The sequence below is a fragment of the Phoca vitulina genome, unplaced genomic scaffold, assembly GCF_004348235.1.
Source record: "Phoca vitulina isolate PV1807 unplaced genomic scaffold, GSC_HSeal_1.0 scaffold54, whole genome shotgun sequence".
In the NCBI taxonomy this organism is placed as follows: Eukaryota; Metazoa; Chordata; class Mammalia; order Carnivora; family Phocidae; genus Phoca; species Phoca vitulina.
The window spans coordinates 10,971,921-10,980,001 of NW_022589757.1; the positions used below are offsets into that span (position 1 = coordinate 10,971,921).

At 41.0% G+C, this 8,081-nt stretch overlaps 1 protein-coding gene across 9 annotated transcripts in view; it reads left to right on the forward strand.

Annotated features, from left to right (window-relative positions):
- Positions 1 to 442: 442 nt before the first annotated feature.
- The window catches only part of PRRC2C (proline rich coiled-coil 2C), an 88,626-nt gene continuing 80,987 nt past the window's right edge, over positions 443 to 8,081 (forward strand). For all 9 annotated transcript variants that reach the window (XM_032389492.1, XM_032389501.1, XM_032389497.1 and 6 more), the window contains exon 1: positions 443 to 677. The gene's annotated coding sequence lies outside the window, so the exon portion shown is untranslated. The remainder of the gene's footprint in view (positions 678 to 8,081) is intronic.

Below are 8,081 nucleotides of genomic sequence, written 5' to 3' on the forward strand. Positions count from 1 at the left end.
GTGGATGTATCGTAATGCATTTATCTACCTTAACCAACGGACAGGTTTTGGTATTATGAATATTGTATTCACATTTCTGGAAAAGATCAAGATACCGTCAAATAACAAGGTTAAAGATTATGCATAGTGTAATGTTGCTACATAGTGCCAAACTGTTGGTTGAACTAATTCACACACCCATCCACCACATGCAAGAGCGCTCACTCTCCTGAGGCATATCAACCTACAGTCGCCGTCTCCCCAAAGTTCCTAGAGAGAACTCAGGCAAAATCTTTACCGGGCAGCGGGAATTTCGACTGCAGGAACTCCCTCCTTCCAGCAGGAGGCACCGTCGCCTGCCGCCGGGGTTGGGCCGCCACGGAGGCTACACGTGATCTGGCCGTCTCTGCGCCGGAGGGCGGTCTTGCGGAGATTTGCCATACGTACGCCGCGGCATGACGTAGTACGTAGGGGCTGGCTAGCCGCCATCTTGCTTCTTTTTCTCGCTCGCTCTCTTCCTCTCGGGAAGCGGCGAAAGTGCTTTGGCGGTTTGTCTATCCGCAGCTTCGGCTTTCCCAGTCCGGTGGCTCTTCCAGCCACCCGCTACCCCCAAACTCCCCTTCCCCTTCCCTCGATCAGAGCCCGGCGGAGACTCTCGAAGTGCGCAGACACACTCCGCTTGACACTCGCCCTGGCCGGTAAGGAAAGCGAGGGCGTAGGGGCTGTGATCAAAGCGGGCCCCATCGGGGAGGGCTGGCGTGGGGCGGCCTGGGGCGTGGAAGCGCACCCCGACCCTGGCTGGCAGATACTGGGAAGCCGCTTGGAGGCGGCCTTGGGTCTAGCCACCCCCCTCTTTTTTTTTTGGTTCCCATGATGTCTGTGTCTGGGGGAAGTCTCGGCCTCCTGGTCGGGGAGCGGGAAACCGGAGTCATACCCGCCCCATGTGGTCTCCAGCGGGAGTTCCGGACCCGTCGGTCTCTTTCTCCCACCCAGTCCCAAGCTCAGGCCCTGCGGGGGGGATTACTCGCCTTGCCGGCTAAAGAAGGGAGTTTCCATCCTTGGGATAGGCGGGCGCGCGGTCTTTTTTTCTAATGTGTGGGATGCGTCCCCCAGACAACTCAAGGGCTCATCTAGGGCCTTGGCTGCCTACTTCTTTTCGTATGTAGTGAGGGTGGAATTTGCAGTGAGCAGTGTCTGAGAGAGACCGGGTTAAAGACCTGGCTCCGTGGGAGGCTCTTGGGGGGAATCTGGACCAACCCTACTTCCGCTAGGGACGTGCTGCCCCAACTCCAGAGGAGGGTTTGGTAGTCATTTCATACCCTAGGCCTCGCCATCCCTTAACCTGCGTAGTGAATCCCACTCTGCAGCTCTCTGTCTTTGAGATAGCGTTAGTATTATTGGTGTTACGGTAAAGGCCCCGCTTTAGAACTTGAAGAAAAGGGCATGGGGACCAATGGGAACACTGATAAATTGTTCTTTTGCCCGAGAGGAATGCGTCTGGTTCCTTTAAAGGGATGCATATTTGTTTTGACTTGGTTTGAGGTTTGGTGTGGTTTTTTTTGTTTGTTTGTTTTTGAGGTTTCCAACATGCCTGATGTTTGCTACCCGCACTTCTGCATTGGCCGATCTTCAGCCTAGGTTCATAGATTTATGCCTTGCTAGGGTACTTGGAATTAATTGTACGGTAGGCGGCTGTGCTGTAAGATTTTCATTTGGAATGCACCAGAAGAATCACGATTCTTGATTAAGTGCCTGATAACTTACTCCTTCCTGCAAATAAAAAAGATAGAATGATACTTAAGCGCCCACCAAGTCTAACTCCAGCATTTGTTAAAAGTAGATTTAACCTCCTCTGTTGGTGATTAAGATGCTGCTCTGACTGGAGCCATTTTTAGGTGTGTGTCACAGATGCACTGCAGCATCGTTTCTGGCCCACCTCAAATGCATTGATCCCCTAAAAAATTAGGAATAGGTTGAATTTGGATTTTATCTTGAGCATGTAGTCAAATAGTAATTTTCTTCTTTTCCATAATGGACTTGTGAGAATCTAGGCTTTTTACTTTTATATTTTGGTTTGGTGAGCATATATATGTGGCTGTTTTCCCTCCACCATTAGTTGATGTTTTACTTGTACTGAGCATAGTAATAAGCCCTTTACATATATGATCTTTCCTTGAGGGAGGTGTTGTTGTTATCATCATCCCATTTTACAGATGAGGAAATGAAATCTACGATACTAATTTGACCAGGTCACTGCTGTAGAGATTCAAGCCCAAGCCCAAACTGTCTAAATCCAAAGGATGCTCTGGGCCATCAAACTGCCTTCCTGTTCCTTGTAATTTTAGGAACTGTAGTAACTAAAGATGCAGCATTGTTAACCTAGTTTTTTCTTTCATTTGATTTCAGTATAGAAACATTGTTGCTTACAATGGTGAAAGTGTTGCAAGGTGTAAAAAAATAGTTATAACTACTTTGGGGATAGGATAGAAGCTAGTTTTTCTGTCTTTTTCTATTTAAAGGCCAGTTGGTTAAAACTCTTAAATGTATAGTACGGCATACAATTTTTAAATTTTGAGATCTGGCCTCTATTATTGATAAAATATTTCCTCATCTGTAAAATGGAGGTGATGATAATAATAGTACTTCCCTCCAAGGTTTGCTGTAGTATTAATAAAGATAATGTGTGTAAAGGGCTTATTACTGTGCTTAGTACATAGTAAAAGGCCAACTAACAGTGAATTGGCAGAATATTGGTAGAAGAAAGTACTCTCCCAAGCAGTGAGTAATCTGTTTATTCTTAGAGAGGAGTATATATTCTTTGGGAGTTTAGATAGTTTTTCTTTCTTTCTTTTTACACCACACACTAGATTTTGTTTCTTAAAGATTTGTTCATGCTCTACAGTCAGTAACCCTGGGCTCAGTATGTTGAGCACAGCTGAAAATACAGAAGTTCTGACTCATTCCAGCCCATCTCCCCACTACCCTTACGCCACCCCACCACCTTTATTGGTAAAATGTCTTTGAAGATTATATTATTTTCCCCTCCCTGCAAGTGGTTTCCTCTTGCCCTCCATCCAAACACTGCTTCAGCTTGTAAGCCAGTTGAGTAACTTCTGTTTCAGATGCTGTTTATGCCATATTTGTGTAAGACAAGGATTGATTACTGATAAAATGATATTGATAAAATTGATAAAAGCAAATTGGTACAGAACCCTATTCTTACAGTGAAGGAGATCCAAGAGTTGTGTCTCACTGAGTTATGACTAATACACTTTCAGTAAAGTGAGATTTATCAACTTATGAAAAGGTAACACAGTGATAGCTTATCTTCATCATTGTTAGCGTTAACTGTTGCTTAGAAGCTTGAGAATTAATGTTAGTTTTCTGAGTCATAACATTTTAAATTTCTCAATAATAAAGCCTTTGATGCATCAATGAGGACATTTTGTGGTAAAAGAATTCTCTAGAGAGGGTAACTTCAGTACGTTTCCTATTATATATTTTTCCCAATCCCCAGAAAGGCTAAATATAAACTGATGTTTTTGCCAGTTATATTTGTAGTCATTTTGCTGTAGATTAACAGAAGGCCAGTCATGTTTTAGGGCCTGTGTGTGTGCATGTTTGCTGGCAAATCACATGAAACAAGGCCTATTAGTGAATTTCAACAGTGGTCTGGTTGGTAGACAAAAACTTTTATATGGTTAGCATAGACCTGAAAACAAGGTAGCAGTTAAGTTATTACTGTTAATGTGATGTAATGTTGTCAGCCCTGTGTGGTACTGCTAGGTGCTCTACGTTAGAGGAGGATGGGGTGTAGTCAGCATTTGTGGAGCACACAGAGTATAAAAAACACTTGGATATTACGTACATAGCATATTATCTAGTAATTTTCTTCTTACCTATGTTCCAATACCAGTCTGTTTTCTTTTACTAAATTGTTTCCAGGTCTTCACCACCTTATACAGTGGTTGGCATATACCTAGATTTTATTATTGAATGTATGAGAGTGGGAAACAGAAGAAGAGACCCACAACTAAGATTAAACTGACAGATATCTTAGTGGACCAAAGGCATACCTTGTCATCCCCCCACCCCCCTTATTTACACATTAGAATAGTATCAGATGCTTTCAAACAGTTTGTCTTTATGTGCTATCCATTGTGAGATTTATTTGCAGCAGATTTTCCTTTCTGATTTTTAGATTTATTCAACAAACATTAAAGATTCTTTTAATTTCATAAGGCCTAGTGAATCAGAGGAATATGGCTTTTGGTTCCCACTGCCAAGATGCTTACAGTTTTAAAGATTAATGTTAAAAGTTATCATGTGATCTTTGGATTTATACCAGAAGATAAAAATAAAGACATAAAAGCAGATAAGGGAAGTTTGGGGCAGAAAATCCATAAATGAAAATTGTCCGTAGTATAGATCACGTGTCTAGTTGATTACAAGTGAAGGCATGATGGCCAAGAGAGGTCATGAATAATTGCAATTATTAATATTTGTTGAGCACTTTCCATGCTAGGTAGTGAGCTAAGAAAGTTTTGTGGATTATCTTTTTCAATCTATACAATACGCCTAGGTGGTGGATTATTTTATCCCTGTTACACAGCTAGAAAACTGGAATTTAAAGAGGTTTAAGTAATTCTTCTAGACTTACTTAGCTAGTATATGGGATTCGAATCATTGACCCAGAGCCTAACTGTAGTGCTTAAGTTCCACCCTACATGGACTTCCCAGTGGCCAGTATTGCCCAAACTTAGGACAAGTCATGACTTTACATCTTCAAATCATCTGTCTTAATATTTTTCTTTAATAACTTACCGTCTTTTAATTAAGTGAATTTCAAAGAAAACATACAGAATTATTTGGTGTTATGTTTTTTTTTCCTTCAGTGTGTTTCAGAATAAACATAATTTTAAATATGCTTCTATGGACCACTTAAAATCATCTAATATGTCATCAGTAGTCTTTTGTATTTCACGCTTTAGGACATAAATGCTATTAAGAAATGAATGCTGGATAGGATCAGGCAACAGTTGGAATTGATGAAGGCCAGAAGTGATGGAAGCCTAGAATGGAATAGATTCATCACAGGCAATGGCAGCATTACAGGAGATGAGCTATAATTTAGAGCCTTAACTACATACTCGGGGCAACCATTTCCATGATAAACTGCAAAGTGAAGGTATTTGTTTAGACAGAAATTTAGCAGGATATCTTAGACAATCTATGGCAAGAGAAGGAGAGCAACAATGAATAAGTGAAGAAGGAAGTCACTACAGAAATCAGGATGGAAGAGAATAATCTAAAAAATAGGATTATTACAGCTGAATGTAGCGGAGTTCAGAAAGATCTAAGAGAAGTGGCCTTTGGATTTGGCTGAGAGATCCTTGGTGACCCTAAAAGAATTTAGGTAATAAGGGTGGAAGGTTAAGCAGGGAGGAATAAGTAGTGAGACTTCTTGATTTTTAGGTGACTTGAATACTCAGTATGAGCTCTGGACTATGAGTGTAAAAACCTAGGTTTAAACCCTTTATCACCTAAGTTTTGTCCTTTGTGCCTGCTGTTAACTTTGGGGGCAAGTGACATGACTTCTTCAAATTTTAGATGCTTTTTGAAGGTTCTCACTACCCCACTTTGCTTTTATGAAAGGCATACATTATTACTTGCTTTTTCTAACTGAAAATTCTGAAGACGATTTTTGTTTTTACGGAAAAAGGCAAAAAGCAGAAATAGCAGTCAGCCATAATAGAGGCAGGGCGCACCCTGAGCAGCAAGAGTGGTGCCACCAAGCTCCTTCCCCTGGAACTACACTCAGCATCTAGTTTGTGTCTGTGCTTTATCATCATCTATTTTGTGAATTTGTTAGCAAGACGTGTCCTAAGGTGTCAGAAAAGCCTAAGAGGTTATTTCTCGGGTCTGGGAACAACACAAAAAGTTTTCCATATAAATTAATGGTAATTGTTTCTTTGCTGTAGCCATTTCAGCTTACAAAAGGTTTCAGAGGAATACTTTGCTTTCTGATAGCAGGGGAAACCTGTTTATTCATCTGTGAAATAAGGAAAATACCCATTTCCCCTATCTCAGAGGATTGTTGCAAAGATCACATTAAATGTTTCCATGTATGTTTAGAATTTTATATTCTTTGGTATTACATGAGCCTTGACCATATTTAAAACAGAAAAGAGAACTATGAAAAGTAGAAAGTTAAAGGTAAGTGAGGGTGGTTCTCTATGATGTTTGAAGATCCCCTCCAAATATATCTTGAGTTTACAAGATAAGAGATGGATGCACGTGTGGTTGGAGTATGGGTGGCTAGAGAAGTTAATACTTGATCATCCTTTCCTCTTTACTAATGAATAATCTGAAAGTGTAGGGCTGCTGTGTATAATTGTACAGTTTGTGTATTGCACAAATGTGTGCGGGTGAAGGAGGCAACAAGGACTGAAACCTACTCCATGCTCTGCTTGCAGAGAGTCCTATGCTCTGGCTAGGCCTCCCAGGGGTAATTGTGCCTTCATTTCCCCCCTTTTTCCCAATGCATCAGCACCTCACCCAGAGGATTACGTGTATCTTCCTGGAAGGGTATGTTTTTTCTATTTGCACAAAGGCCCTGTGGAGGCCAGTGGATGCTCTCAAAGACTCCTAAGGAGATTATTAAGGATAATTTAGAACAAAACCAAAAACAGTTGGGAGACTGGAGAAATGGTCACCAAGGAACAAAGCTTAGTACTTTTTACTAAAATGGTTTAAGTAGTTGGGCAAGTACACATTGACTTTATCCAGTGTATTTTATTTTAAAGATTTGTTTATTTCAGAGAGGTAGAGAGAGTGAGCGAGCATGCACGCACGAGCAGAAGGGGCAGAGCGAGAGAGAATCTCAGGTAGACTCTGGGCTGAGTGCGGAGCGCAACACAGGGCTCCATCTCAACCACCCTAGAGATTACAACCTAAGCTGAAACCAAGAATCAGAGGCTTAACCAACTGCGCCACCCAGGCGTCCCTATCCAATATATTTTAAAGATGAATATTGTAGCTTATTCAGTATTTCTGGTAACTAGGAAGCAGACCATATATGTAGATCTTAACTAAAGAAGCATAAGAGGTATAAAATTAACTTCTGGAGGTCAGGAAAATGGAACAGATAGAGAAAAACTATAAGTTGTCAAAAAGAATAATGTGGCATTCACCTCATCTAGTAAATGGTAGACACACAGATTTGTTACTTTGCTAGAACAGTAATTTATGGTACAGAAGGTTTGATAACTACATATCTTTTCTGATTGTTAAGGCATTCTGCCCCAGAAACTTAATTCACATGTTTCAGTTTCTAAGAACAGCCTGAGCCCTTCTTCCATTCTGATTAGAATTCCAACAGATTTATTTATATTACACTTTGTTTTTAAAAATGACAATTTTTAATGCTTTTGCTGTAGTGCTATTTGAAGTAGAGGCACTCAACATATGGTGGTATTCTTAGCTTTTCTATTACAGCAGCAAATGTGATCTTAAAAAATATTTGATGTCACTCTAACTTTAGAATTACTGATTATAACAATTGGAGATCGAAGTGAACTTAGAAGTTGACCAGTTCAGTCTCTTACCCAAAGCAAGACCTTTTCATTTTAAATGGAAAATTTAGTTTCAAAAATTTGATAGACTAAATGTTTTCTGAAGTTAATTCATCAGTCTCCCCATCCTTACCAACTCCAGCTGCCATGAGAAAATACCATAGGGGCACCTGGGTGGCTCAGTTGGTTGAGTGTCTGACTTCAGCTCATGTCATGGGGCTCAGGTCATGAGTGGGCTCCCTGCTCAGCAGGGAGTCTGCTTTTCCCTCTGCCCCTCACCCTGGCTCATTCTCTCTCTCTCTCTCTCAAATAAATCAATAAAATCTTAAGAAAAAAAAAATACCATAGACTAGGTGGCTTAACATGAATTTATCACAGCTCTGGAGGCTGGAAAACCAAGATCAGGGTGCCCACATAATCAGGTTCTGGTGAGGTCTTCCTGGCTTGCACATGGCTGCTTTCTAGCTGTGTGTCTTCATGTGGTTGGGAGAGAGCTGTGGTGTCTTCTCTTTAAAAGAGCACTAATCC